The sequence below is a fragment of the Macadamia integrifolia genome, unplaced genomic scaffold (genome assembly GCF_013358625.1).
Source record: "Macadamia integrifolia cultivar HAES 741 unplaced genomic scaffold, SCU_Mint_v3 scaffold537, whole genome shotgun sequence".
Taxonomy (NCBI): Eukaryota; Viridiplantae; Streptophyta; class Magnoliopsida; order Proteales; family Proteaceae; genus Macadamia; species Macadamia integrifolia.
This window is the reverse complement of record NW_024870478.1, coordinates 75,770-90,297: the sequence shown is the minus strand read 5'-3', so window position 1 is coordinate 90,297 and position 14,528 is coordinate 75,770.

Here is a 14,528-nt window from a genome sequence, read left to right as displayed (position 1 = left end):
ATGGCATCATCATTGTCGCACAATCTGCTACGTCCTCCAAGCTTCCCAGGAGACAATTTGCTAACAATTTCCCTTCCCATATCACAAATCAGATCATGCATACATAACTTGTTATCTTCGTCAATTGTTACCAGAGAGCTCTCTATGAGAAGTTTAATTCCAGATTCCCCACTCATACCACCAGCATCTAGAGTTGTAATCACAGTGGTTTTTCTCTTTCCAATGAAAAAGCATGATATATCAAGGAATATGCTCCGATCGAAATCATCTAATGCATTATAACTTATTTCAAGTTTTTCTAAAATCTGATCATTGGGTATCTTTGTTAATTTCTTCAATTCATTTTCCCACTCAACTTGAATTTTCTTGCATAGAAGAGAACCCAAAACCTTGAGAGCTAATGGAAGGCCCCCTGCGTAATGTATTACTTCATTTGAGAGCTGCTTCTAGCTTTCTAATGGATGATTTTGTTGAAAGGCATGGCGACTGAAAAGTTGAAGGGATTCATTTTGATTCATTGTCTTGACCATATATTTTCCATCTGCCTCTAGCTTATCTAGTAAATGTTTGTCTCTAGTTGTTAGGATGATTCGACTTCTCGGACAAAGCCAACCATGCCTTCCAACCAATTTACAAAATTGTTCCATTTTCTCCACATCATCAAGAACAATAAGAACTCTTTTACAGTGCAGACGCTCTTTGATAATAACGATTCCTTGGTCCTCATTGTTTATGTCTTCAACCTTTCTCTTGAAGACATCAGAGAGAAGTTGTTTTTGTAAGAGAACTACTCCGTTATGTTGACTTGAAACCTCTTAAACATTAGCAAGAAAGCTGCAACCTTCAAAATTTCTAAACATGTCGTTAAAAACGGCCTTCACTATAGTTGTCTTGCCTATTCCACCAGGGCCATATATCCCTATGATGCGAACAACATCCAATCCGCCATCATTTAGCAAACAGCCTATGCTCTCAATGTGGGAATCTAACCCAATTGGATGTTCTGCAATATGCAAGCATATTTGGTTTTCTATTGTCAACACTTCATCAATAATTTTCTTTATAAGCTCCGCCTCATGCCTAGTCATTTTGATACAGACAAAGAAATAAAAACACACAATAAGACTTTAGTTACTAAATCAATAAGGTGCAACTATAAGGAAGCATGAACTACATTTGAGTATGCTTATTTAAGTTATTACTATTGATTTAACATAGACCATGCTGCTTACAATAGATGGGAGTTTCCATCTACATGAATGGCTGATTCGACAGATCGAAAACAATCCAAATTATGGCCACATGGCTTCTCGCCCAATGCTTAATCCACTTGTTTTTTGAGACTTTTAATTTTCTAAACACCAAGTTTTTTGAGATTTTTAATTTTCTAAAGACCAAAAGATTTTTAGTGACAATCCCTCATTGCTTGTTGTATCTTCATTTCATAATTCAGCTTAACTGGTCTTTTTCTCGTCATTGATTTGCCTGGTCTATTTTTCTAATTTCTTACATTCACAATCATATAGCATTTTCTCAATTTATTTAATTGGCAGTATATGCAATTAAAAGTTTTTCCCCTTTTCTGCTTTAATCACCAATTATTTCAATATGTTTATTCTTTTAGAACACATTTCAATTTGTTTATTAAGTCCTAATATCTGTAGTCTTTGCTTGAAACCTACTGATTTTGGTAGCCATGAGAAGAAAAGAAAAGAAAAGAATTAAAAAAAAATAATCTAGTTAAGAATAAAATGGTAAGAAAAAAAAATTATGTTTGTTTGGCTACTACAGAAGAAAAGAAAAGAAAAGTTTTTCTTTTTTCTTATGTTTTAGGCAAGACTTTTTTTTTTTTTTTTTTTTTTTTTGAGAGGAGGGACATCTTAAGAAAACTTCACAATTTTCAAAGTGAATTTTAAAATTCAAAAAAAAGAACCTTCTCTTGATTCAGAACATTCTAAAGACAATGAGAATTTCTTAAACTACGAAAATAATTCGATTTTTATGCCTCATTTTATTCTTTTCTTCTCTTGAGTACCAAACACAACATAAATGGGCTCAGAAGGCAGGGTTGGCGAGTGAACTGTTTTGAGAAGAACAAAAAAAATATAGTTTTAAAAGAGTTTATTCAAAGGTTGGGCTGTGGGCCCATGATCAATCAACTTGAGCAGAAACTCATTCCAAGTTTCTAAACATTACATTTTATTACAATATTGGCTAAAAGATTTGTACACAGTCGGCTGAAATTTGAAATTGTAGTACCCTTATAAGATTCAGATTACTGTAACAACTTCCCCCCATAAAATATCTTATATACCCCGTATTTCAGTGTTTCTACATAATGACCCCTTCAAAGCCTGAAATTTTACACTGATAGTGAAGGGACCCTTCCCCTACAATATCATAGTATAATTATAAAAGTTCACTTATCATTGAAACCTGGCCAATTTTTTTGGAAAAGAATGCTACCCGAATGAGCCCTCTACTCCCACTGACCCATGTGCTAACGCTCGCATTGCAGTGGCCACACTACCCGCATGTGTTATATCGGTATAGCATTCCTATGTGGATATCTTTATCCGAAAATGAATGACAATAGAACATGGGTCAGTGGATTGGAAAAAAAAAAAAAAAAAATTGTTAGAACAAACACCAAGAAATACGAATAAAGGGAGACAATAGATCCGTACGACACAAAGATTTAACGAGGTTCACACACCAGGGTGGTGTGCTACGTCCTCGGGTGAAGAAGAAGATGATTCACTATGCAGAAGAGAGATTACACCCTAACAGCGGTGAGGAAGAACTCGCCCTGAAACCCTAGCTTCGTGAAAACCCTAGAATACAATGACTCTCAACAAGCAACAGTACATTATATATATACTCCAAATAGCGGTTCGACCCATCGGGTCGCGGTCGATCCGGTCGAACCATACCCCCGCACCCCCATACGAGATCAATGATGGGCTCCGGGCTTGGGCCTATCGGCCCAAGCCCTCTGCTTCCATCACAGATCTCAGAAAAATTCCCATTCGGGTCGCCACCAAAATATGTCGGATCGGGTCAATCTTCAAAACGGGTCAAGAATTCAAGACAAACTTAACAAAAATAGAACCAAATTAAGTACTAAACACAGCACTGAAAGGAGGATTAGATCAAGACTTACCCATCTGCAACATTTATTTGATCCCACTCAGACAAATTCGCAGCTTCCGTGAGAACATCCTTCCATGTCTTCACCTTCTCCATCTCCTTCTTGAAACGTTTTTCGTGTCTCTTAAATGCCTTCCCGTAAGTGTTAAGTCTGTTTCCTGACATCAGATGGATTCACATTGTAAAAAATTGGCATAACCTTTTCTATTTGGCTTTTCTTTTTGCAATCGAGGATCTTCACTAGCTCACTAAGGCACCAGGTGGAGAAAGCGTAATTCTGGGAGAAGACGATAATGGCAATCCTAGAACCTTCGATAGCTTCCATTAATTCCGAAGAAATATCATCTCCTCTATTTAGCTCTTCGCTGTCTCTAAAGGTGTGAATCCCATCCCTAATCAACGCGTTAAAGAGATGATCGGTGAAGTTCTTGCGAGTGTCTTGACCACAAAAACTCAAGAACACATCATACTTCCAGGGACGATGGGAGGAAGAAGAGGCTCCGACGTAGGTCATCTCTGCAGCAGCCATGGACGAAGCACAATAAGATCAGATTGAGAGAGAGAGAGACAGAGTGAGAGCTTAAACTCTGAAAAAGTATAGAAAAACCCTATCAGTCCACCATGTGGAAACGCGTGACTTTGTAGGCTGATTGGAAAACGATAACACCATCTTACTGGAATCGAATTAACTGTTTTTCCTTGCTGAGTGGAGATCCTGTGTCACTTTGTCCTTCTTGAGTCTTGAGTCCTAAACCCCACCCCCTTATGGTAAATGGGTAATCAGACTAGAAACATAATTAAAGAGGAATCAATCAGCGGCCATTATCTTTATCTCCACCACCACTAATCCACAGTCCTCTCTCTCTCTCTCTCTCTCTCTCTCTCTCTCTTCCCAGCTTCGACCCCACAATACCCTCCCCTGCCTTATCTCCCCCATTCTCCATTCTTCACAACATCTGTTGGGAAAAATAAGTTCTTTCTCTACATGTTTGCAAATTAACACAAGCATAGACCTTTTGTTTTTGTTTTTTTTTGCTAACTAGGGATATCCAGGTCTACGCCTGACTAGTCTCGTGGGTTTATATTGATCTTACAACTGCATGGACTTGGTCATACTGGGGTTGAATGAGAATCATTCAACTTTCACCAAATACCCCCATGTGAGTGGCCCAAGGTGTGCCTAGTGGGAGTCGCACTTAAGACGTCCGAGAGACAATCAATGGATAGAGTTTTGTGGAGGTCAAGGACACATGTAACCAACCCCTTGTAAGGGATGTTTCTGTGATGCTTCTACGACTGCCGCTTTCTTTCTTTCTTTCTTTCTTTCTTTCATTTTTTTTTTTTTTTTTTGCTAAAAGATACTTTTATTAAAAAATAGATCAAAAGAACAAAAAAATCGACCTAGGAATAGTCCCCACCTTTGGCATGGTCATCAACAGAGACTCAACCTACGACTAAACGAGGTCTTTCCTTAGCATCCATCATCAACTGATCTCCTAATGTGGTTGGGGAAAATCAACATTACCTGATCTTATTTCACTTATATAACCTCTTTATATTCTTATATCTATGTCGGATCTGTGTAGTCAATCTCATTTAATTGGGATAAAGATATGATTGTTGTTTGGACAGATGTAGAAGGATTATAGTAATTGTTTGTGGAGATGTTGACCGATAATATCTCATGGAAACCTTTATCGTAGTTGGGTGGTGATGCATGTCAGATTGAATTTTTGATTAAAACCCATGGCAAGATGGGGTGGAAAAAATTAATTGCCATGGAAGCCCACAGCCCCTCTTTGCTTATGGATGGCTGTCTCCCATCCCCCCCGCCCCCCCAACTCCTTCCTTCCCCCCACGCCTTTATTTTGGAAATTCATTTTGTGTATGAGAGAGAGAGAGAGTTCTGAGCTTAACTTCTTGAACCTGGAGCCCATTGGCCAGGACTCAGTTGTCCAGTTAAGGAGGCTTTTCTTAACGGCTCTAAATCTCCCATGTGGCTTCCTAGTTGTAATTTCTTGAGTGACAAGTGATATAGTAAGGCATGGTAAATCAGTTCACATGGATGAAGAAGCTCAAGTTGTATTTTCTTATGGAAATTGCGTTGGAACTAAAACAAATATGGCTCTAGTGATGGCTAATTAAGGAGCTTCATATTCAAAACTTGTCCGTAGAATGTGATTCTATTAAGGTCTCTCATGTAGTGTTTAATGGTGTTGTTGTAGAAACGTAACCCTAAAACGATGTAGCAGACAATGGAAAAACATGAACAAATAATGCACACAAGTTCATTTGATTTGGCAAGATTGCCTACATCTTCGGTGAGATGAGATATTACTTTAATATCAATGGAGAATAGAGTTACAGACCTCGTCCTCACACCTCTCAGTATTTCTTGCATTACAGAGAAAGAAACCCTCTCTACAAATATATAGCGAAAAACCCTAATTCGGAAAAGTACAAAACTACCTTCAAATAAAAAAATTCAAGTGGTGGGCACAGCCCCTCTATGGAGGGGGGCCTCCTGCCCCCTTGCAACCCACGGTCCACTAACTGACTAGAGGGACCGCTGTCCTATCTGTTGTGGCACTTGCACTAATACTCCCTGCATTAAACTGTGACGAAATACAAGATATCGTACATCAACATTCGTTCTGTGGTATGTTAGATAAGATTGAATATTCTTACAATCCTATCTCAATTCTAATAGGTGGAAGCTTTCTCACTATTTTAGGGAAGCTAAACTCCCTGAATGCATTGGAGGTAGCTTGGATAAATTGAATTGAAAATAAAGTTCGATTTAGATTCGGTTTTGGTTTTGTTTATGGTTAAATGATTTCTGTAAATGATTTGTAGAACCTGCTTTTTAGTTATAATTGAACCAACCATAACTAATAAGCTATTCAATTAAAAGTCCGCTTAAAACTACATTAGGGGAAACCAGAACCACTTTCAAAACTCCATTTGGGTTTTGAAGTTCTTGGGTTTTAACTGTGGAATTAAAGTAAAATTGCCACTTACAATTAATAGCTGTCTAATCAAAATTCAGGCTAGAAGTTAGAACTACTTTTAAGGCTATGCATTATCCCTAGATACAGCCACTCGGAATGTTCAAAGTTTGGTCAAATTCTACCTCATTGTAAGAGTAAACATAGTATTTTTAATTTATTTAATTAACCTCTAAACAACTCCAAACTTGTAGAATTAATGGCATAATTCACCGTAGGACAATATACTATTCTCACAATATGGTTTCCCTTATGTAAGACCCAAACATCTATATTAATCCGACCACGATAACCATCTGATTTATAGACTCCTTTAACTATATGCTTGAACCTGATCCATGCTCCTTCTCAGATGTACTCGTCGGTGAAGCTTTGGCTATGCTCATTGGTCTTCAGTCACTGAGTGATATCTTTCCTCCCCCTCATCTTATTGTGGAGTCTGATAACCATACTGTGATATCTCACCTATGTAACCCTAATCTGACTCCCCCCCTTGTTATCGCGGGTATCTTGGATGGTATTCAATTATTGGGATCTCAATTCCTTAGCTCTTCTTTTCTCTATGTTTATAGGGAGACAAATCATGTCGTTGATACCTTAGCTAGGAAGGCGCTGTCCATGGCAAGAAAGACAGTAAACCATTACATGGTTTCTTGATATTTGTAATAAGGATGCCTTGTGCTCCTCATGCCCACCTTTGCAATAGAATGGCTTTTTATCGAGATAAAAAAAAAAAAACCAGAAATATCCGGCAAGGTTTAGAGATAGAGATAAAGATAAAAGTAGTGAGGATGGCAATATAAAACTTATGCACTTAGTGAATACACAATTGCACAGCCCAACAAATATGCAATGTTTAGAGACAATGAAGAACTGAACAGAGGAGGGGATATTTATGTTAAATGTATCCTCTCTGTTTAACCCTTCGCTGTCTCTAAAGGTGTGAATCCCATGTTAAAGAGATGATCGGTGAAGTTCTTGCGAGTGTATTGACCACAAAAATTCAAGAACACATCATACTTCCAGAGACAACAGGAGGAAGAAGAGGCTCCGACGTAGGTCATCTCTGCAGCAGCCATAGACAAAGCACAATATATAAGATCAAATTGAGAGAGAGAGAAAGCTTACAATTTACTTTCAAAAAGTAAAGAAAAACCCTATTAGTCCACCATGTGGAAACGCGTGACTTTGTAGGCTGATTGGAAAACGATTTATAACACCATCTTAGGGGAATCGAATCAACTTTTTTGCTTTCTTTACCAAAAAAAGAACAACTTTTTTGCTTTGATGAGTCATGAGTGGAGATCTTGTCTCACTTTGTCCTCCTTGTCTCTTGACTCTTAAGACTCCTAAACCCCACGCCCTTACGGTAAAATGCGTACTCAGACTAGAAACATAATTAAAGAGGAATCAATTCGTCTACATAACAAAGCAATCAAAATATCTTTTCAACAAAAGAACAAGAGCCAAAAAAGAGAATGTGAGAATCACTTACCACCTCTGCCATTACTTACCATCTCTGGCGCTTTACAAAAATGGATACCATCTGATACGATTCTGTTAACACTCCACTACTTAGAGGGTAGTGACTTCCTAGAAGAATAGAGAGGGGAATAATTTTCTGTCTTCCTTTCATTCATTTCCTTCTATCCTTGATAGATCCTGTTTACAATCTGTTATAACAAACTCTGATACAATCGGATCCTATCCCAACCTCCTACTTGTCTCATATGTAATCCCTTAGGGTCACCGGTTTCGTGCTCTGTCTATTACTCCTCCGTAATGGAATCCCAGCTGGTTTGATGCTTGCCACATCAGCAGCCACATCACTTGCCCTGCTGTCATCACATATCCTATCACCTTGAACCATAACATTGCCGCCTACTTCCGAAGGAACCTTGTCCTCAAGGTTCAAGTGGGGATATAAATGACGAAGTGTGGTTACATCCTCCCATGAGGTCTCCTCTAGCGAACAACCTTGCCATTGTATCAATGCTTGGGAGACCACTTGACCCTGCTGCTTGAGACGTCTGAAATTTAAAACAACTGGGGTAGGAACTGCATCAGTATCAACCACGATAAGGGAGACAGGCATGGATTGTGTGGTAGGATCTCCCACACACTTCTTCAAGAGAGAGATGTGAAAAACTGGATGTATTCGAGTACCCGCAGGTAATTCCAGCTTATAAGCTACCTTACCAATTCGTTCCACCACCTTAAATGGCCCAAAGTACCTTCGACCAAGCTTTTGGTTCAGCCGCAAGGCCACTGATTGTTGTCGGTATGGCTGTAGCTTAACAAAAACCCAGTCATCAATATCAAAGTGCTTGTCTACTCTCCCTTTGTCTGCTTGGTACTTCATGTGGGCTTGGGCACGAATGAGGTTAGATTTTAGTGTATGGAGAATATCATCTCTTGACTGCAACTCTTGATCAACAGCTTCCATAGGTGAAGAGCCTAGGATATATCGAGAGAGGATTGGTGGGGGGCGATCAAACAAGGCCTGAAATGGAGTCATGCCTGCCGATGAATGGAAGGAAGTGTTGTACCAATATTCAGCCCATGGAAGATGCTTGACCCATTGTTTCGGTTCATCAAGTACAAAGCTATGTAAGTACATCTCTAGGCATCGATTGAGGACCTCAGTCTGCCCGTCTGATTGAGGATGGTAAGCACTACTCATGGAGAGGGTAGTACCTTGTAACCGGAACAATTCACGCCAAAAATTGCTGAGGAACAAGGGGTCACGGTCACTTACAATAGAACGTGGGAGCCCATGCAGCTTAGTGATATGTGCAGCAAAAATTTCTGCAATCTTGTGACTAGTAAAACCACTAGATAAGGCACAGAAGTGGGCATATTTGGTGAGTCGATCGACCACTACCAAAATTGTATTTTTCTCCACAGAGCTTGGTAGACCTGTTATAAAATCCATTGCGACGTCTTCCCACACTTTCTCAGGTATTGGCAGCGGCTGGAGCAATCCTGTCGGTGAGGTCGTTGAAGCTTTAACCTGCTGGAAAATTTGGCAGTGCTACGAATTTCTTGACTTCACGACGCATGCCCTTCCAATAGAGATTGGCAGAGATCCGATTATATGTGAGAATAAAACTTACGTGGCCCCTAGTCAGTGAGGAACGAAATTCTTGCAAAAACATATGACGTAGCGAGGAGGTAGAAGCAATAACCAATCGATAGTTGAAATAAAGGAGACCATCTCGCAACACATAACAAGCATGAGAAGATGGGTCGATGTGAAGCTCGTGACAAATTTCTTTGAGCTCAGGGACTGTGGTTACTTCCAACCGTAGCTGCTCAAGGAAATCAGGCACAGGGGAAGTAATAGCATTGAATTCAGAATCTGTTGCTAGGGGACGCGAAAGATTATCCGCGGCTGCATTCTCTTTCCCTGGTCGATAGGCAATTTCAAACACAAAACCCAAGAGCTTTGATAAACCATTGATGTTGCTCAGGGGTTTGAACCGTTTGTTCCGTCATATTTTTCAAGCTTTGTTGGTCTGTCCGAATATAAAATTTTTGTCCCAATAAATATTGACGCCAACGTCCCACTGCTTGTGTAATTGCATACATCTCTCGCACATAAGTTGATGAAGCCTGCATCTTTGGTGACAACTTTTTGCTGAAATATGCAATTAGATGGCCGCCTTGTGACAAAACAGCACCAATGCCCACTCCAGATGCATCCGTTTCTACTATAAAGGGGGCTGTAAAATCGGGTAATGCCAAAACAGGGGTTGAAGTCATTACTGCTCTTAGAGCTTCAAAGGCTGCCTGAGATGTTGAAGTCCAAGAGAAGGCTCCTCTCCTTAACAAATCAGTAAGAGGTGCTGCAATACGAGCATAATTGCGGATGAATCGGCGGTAATAACCTGTCAACCCAAGGAATCCCCGTAAAGCCTTTAGCCAAGAGGGAACAGGCCAATCCAACATGGCTAAAATCTTTGCACGGTCCATCTCCACCCCCTTGACAGATACAATATGTCCTAGATACTCCACAGAGTATTGGCAAAAATTGCACTTTGAACGCTTAGCATACAGAGAGTGATCCTTTAGGACTTGTAGAACAGTACATAAATGCTCCAAATGGGTTGACCAAGATGGGCTGTACACAAGCAGATCATCAAAGAAAACTAAGACAAACTTCCGCAAGAAGGGCCTGAAAATTTCATTCATCGTTGCTTGGAAGGTAGAAGGGGCATTGGTCAAGCTGAATAGCATGACGAGAAACTCGAAATAACCATCGTGCATCTGAAATGCTATTTTGTGGATATCTTCTGTTTGCACACGAATTTGATGATAACCAGCTCGGAGGTCCAATTTAGAGAAAATTTGTGCCCCGTGCAACTCATCTACCGTGGGAATCAGGAACTGATCTCTTATAGTCACTGCATTTAAAGCTCGATAGTCAACACAAAATCGCCATGTTCGGTCCTTCTCCTTGACCAAAAGCACTGGTGATGAGAAAGGACTTATACTGGGGCGGATGATGCTGGTCTGTAACATTTCACCCACCAAGCGCTCGATTTTAGACTTCTGAAAATGAGGATAGCGATATGGTCGCACATTAATAGGTTGTGTGCCTGGCTGAAGGTGTATTGCATGATCCTGTGGTCGAGGTGGAGGAAGCTCATTAGGAACGTCAAACGCAGTAGCATAGTTATTAAGAAGAGCTTCGAGCTCGATATTTTCACAAACATAAGTTGGGCCTATAGGTGGTAGAAATTCCAAGTGAAATAGAGCTGCCAAAGCATTTGTATCAAAGAGGTGCCGGAGGTGATGATACTACAATTGTGATGGCGAAGGAGCTGGGTCTCCTTGGAGAGTGACTCATTGATCCCCGGAGTTGAACTCTAGAGTGAGTTTGCTATAGTCAAACAACACAGGTCCTAGTTGTGATAGCCATTGGACTCCAAGAATTAAATCAGCACCGGATAATGGTAAACTGAAAGCGTCAATTAAAATGGAATGAGTAAGAAATTTAACTTGCAGCTATCGAACGATGCCATCGGTTGAGAGTCGAGCTCCATTGCCAACCATCATGTGGATGGGGGTGGTGGCCTCAATTGGGAGTCCCAAATGATGTGCGACACAAGTTTGCACAAAATTATGGGTATTCCCACCATCAACGAGTACCTGAATGGGGGTACCTGCAACATACCCTGTAAAACTCAGGGTCGTTGGTGACGATTGACCGTCCATCGCATGGTAGGAGAGTCCCGATTCTAATAAAAGGTCGGTCGATGGCTGTTCCTGTGGTTCTACCATAGAGTCCTCAGTTGCTGCAACCTCCGGTTCCATCTCATCATCGTATTCCAAGAGGAACAATTGTCGCATCTTGCAACGGTGCCTCGGTGAGAAACGCTCCTCGTAATTATAACAGAGGCCCTTCTCTCGCCTCTGTTGCATTTCAAAAGGGGAAAGACGCTTAATAGGGATACGTGGTGGGATGGGTGGACTCACCACGGTGGGAATAGGTGGTGGTGCAGGAAGGAGGGGCCCACATGGGACCGTAGGACGACACTGGAGTCGGAGTGCTTCATTGAGTTTAGACTCATATAGTTTTGCGAAACCCACTGCCTGAGACATAGAACAGGGTCAGAAAGCCATGACTTCGTTACAGATCTCAGGGCGCAAACCAGAGACGAAACAACTGAGTAAAAAGGATTGAGAAATGTTGGTAGTGCGGTTAGCTAGAGCTTCAAAACGGGTCTGATAATCTGCAACTGAAGCTGTCTGCATAAGTTTGGCCAAGGTACCCTGAGGATCTTTGAACTCCGATGGTCAAAATCGTATCTCCAAGAACCGAGTGAAGGCCGACCATGTAATGAACTGATTAGTGCGGAACATCCAATGAAACCACTGAAGGGCAGGGCCATCCATGTGGAAGGATGAGATTAACAGCCGCTGATCGTCAGTGGTACCATGGTAATCAAAGAATCGTTCAGCTTTGAAGATCCAACCGATGGGGTCGGCACCTTCAAATCAAGGGAAATCAAGACGAATCAAGGGAAATCAAGACGAATGGTGCGTGGATGGATTGGCGGTGGGGAGGGTGGTAGAGATGGTACCATAGGAGTAGAAGTCTGGCCAAGGAATGTTTCAGGGGAGGAAGGTGAAGTGAGACGCAATGCTTGCTCGAGGCGACCATCCATGGAAGTAAGGCGTAAAACCAATTTAGAGATGGCTTGTTGTTGGGAAGCTAGCGTGGATTGAAAGGAGTCTAGGCGATCGCCTTGACCCTCGAAGTTTTCACGAAGGGTTTTAATGGCGTCGTCGATTTGACGGAAGCGAGTACCGTCGGCCATGGCGGTTGCAGGAATAGAGCAGTAACTCAATGAAAGCACCAAATGATACGATTCTGTTAACACTACACTACTTAGAGGGTAGTGACCTCCTAGAAGAATAGAGAGGGGAATAATTTTCTGCCTTCCTTTCATTCATTTCCTTCTATCCTTATATAGATCCTGTTTACAATCTGGTATAACAAACTCTGATACAATCGGATCTTATCCCAACCTCCTACTTGTCTCATATGTAATCCCTTAGGGTCACCGGTTTCGTGCTCTGTCTATTACTCCTCGGTAATGGAATCCCAGCTGGTTTGATGCCTGCCATATCAGCAGCCACATCAGTTGCCCCTGCTGTCATCACATATCCTATCACCTTGAACCATAACACCATCCTTCCCGAAGGTTGTTTTGAACTTTACCACAAAGCTAAGAAAATATGTGTGGGTCCCCCCTCCACATGAGGAGGTACCTAGCACCACCCCAGCAGTAAGCCCCATCTCCCATCTCTGTACCCTATGAATTAATGAATGAAATTTAACTGTTGCTCGGGTTGCATTCAAGTAGCTATAACCTCTTTTATCAAAAAATAAAAAAAGGTAGCTACAACCCCGCAGTTAAAGAAATAAAATTTAAAAGGGTATTTTAAAAAATACTATAAATTAAGAGGGTATTTGTGAACCGAGGGGGAAGTGAATCATTCCATTTCTTTGGCTGCCAGCAGGGGGTTGCTGCAACTTGAGTAGCAATCAAATTTTTCCGTGTTTTGAAGTTTGTGATCGATTACAAAGCTTTCATATACTATTGTGATGCTATGGTTTGATTATTGAGCCATAATTGATAAGTCTATCACTTAATGGTTTGAGTTTGTCTTGCAACATATAAAAACCATGCCATTTTAATTTAGAAATAACAGAGCCTTCATTTACACTTACAATAATGCATTGGCTCCTTTGTAGCGCACTACAATGTAGCACAGATCCAAGGGCTGGGAGCCCTTAGACACAAAGCACAAGGCATGAACACATGGCCTAAGGTACTCCCAACCCTTGGATCTGTGCTACATGCCATGTCGTGCGATAGAAAATCCCGGTCCTCCAACGATATCATATTATTCCAAACAAGGGATACATGATATATTCATGGGAAAAAAAAAAAAAAAACTTTATATTGTATGGGAGAGGGATAGGTATGCTAGCAAGTCACCTTGGAATCTTAGGTGCTAGCATAATTTTGACCATAGGATTTGATCATCTTAAATATAACCATTAGATGAAGGGAAAAAACCTAAACTTTCACTCTACAACTGCTACATCTTTTCTCTCTCCCTGCCCCTGCAATTGTCCCTTACTGTTGTTGCTGCCCTCTCCCTTTCGAAACGAGGCCTCCCCCTCTCTCTCTCGGCTCCTCCTTATTCCTACTTGGATTTGCTTTTAGCTCCAAAGGCCTTCCTTCGATTCTTTAATTTCTCGTTTTAGTTTTCTCCTATTAGATTTTCTGATTTATACTGTGTATGGTTCTTCAAAGGTGAGGAGTTGCCATTTGGTTTAGTCACCACCCCCTCTCCATTAAGACATACATTTTAACTGCAGATCAATGGATGCTCTCATTGAAAGTAAATAAGCTGCAGAAAATAACTCAAATTTATAAAAGTTAAGAACAAATTCCAAGACTGCAATAATCAATCAATCTTTTCCAATAATTAGGAAAATTGTTACAATAAATTCAAATAATGCCTAAACAGAGATTGTACAATGAAGCATAGATGGATTAGGAAGGATATCGGGTTGCAGCGGTTAGAGAGGGAGAGATAGAGGATGCAATGGACAGTTGAGAGAGATAGATGGAGTCATTCCGACCAGCAGTAATGGGGCCAGAGGCGACAGTTAGAGACGAGATATGGCAATGTTAAGAGTTTGTTGTGTTTGAATCCAAGATGGGAAAAGGCAGAGACAGTAGGCAGGGGTCTGTAGAGGTGAGGCGGGAAAGAGAGTGCAAGGGAGAGGGGTAGCGGAGGATCGACAAAAAGTTGAGATCGTGTAGCCAGAGATGGAGAGGGAGA